We start from the raw sequence: 808 nt of genomic DNA, 5'->3' as shown, positions 1-808 counted from the left end.
CAGGGCCCGGGCCCTGGGGCTGGTCGTGGGAAAACAGTGCCGCAGCACCCGCTGGCTTCAGAGCCTGTCTTTGCCGCCCCCCATGCCGTGTGCCTCCGAAAACGGGTGTTACAGACGCGAAGTAGCTGCTGTGTTTAGGGGTACGGGATACCAGGGTAGCCTTGCAGCCTAGTTAGGTTCAAATCACCAGACAAATTACCATATTCTTTCAAAGGTTAAAAAGAAAAAGGCACTCAATACAAAAACCTTGGAACTCTTCAAGTGGCTACTTTTAAAACCTAGTTTTAGCTACCAATCATGTAACCACCAACCCTCATCACCAGTTAAGTGCTGTGGGAAAAGAAAATACTTTACCAATTCACTTATATTTACCTAGACGCCGAAGGAATATTATTTGAAGCTACAGTTCCAATGCTGAGCTCCAAGGCTGGGGAAGTTTTTAAATAAAACTTAATTTCTACCGAGATAGTAAGTTTATTATTTAAGGCATGCACAGCACTGGTAAGAACAAAATGCCTTTTGACTTTCAAGGTTAAAACCTAATGGAGACATGCTAATTGTAGGCTTTACACCCTGTTTCTAAAGGAGCATGACAACATGGCCCGAGAAATACAATTGCATTGACGTCTCATGATTAATGACCTGTCACCTTGGCTTTGTTTTTTCTTAAGCAGCAGAAGAAACCAAAATCAGTCTTTGTTCATAAGCAGCATTTAAACAGAACTAAATTTTAAACATTTTTAGTTAAATCTCCCAATCCATCAGAGCATGCTGCTTGAATTCCTCAGCTAAACAAGGTGAAGTTAAA

This window comes from Egretta garzetta, unplaced genomic scaffold (genome assembly GCF_000687185.1).
Source record: "Egretta garzetta isolate BGI_Z169 unplaced genomic scaffold, ASM68718v1 scaffold96, whole genome shotgun sequence".
NCBI classification, from domain to species: Eukaryota; Metazoa; Chordata; class Aves; order Pelecaniformes; family Ardeidae; genus Egretta; species Egretta garzetta.
Note: the sequence above shows the minus strand (reverse complement) of the source record.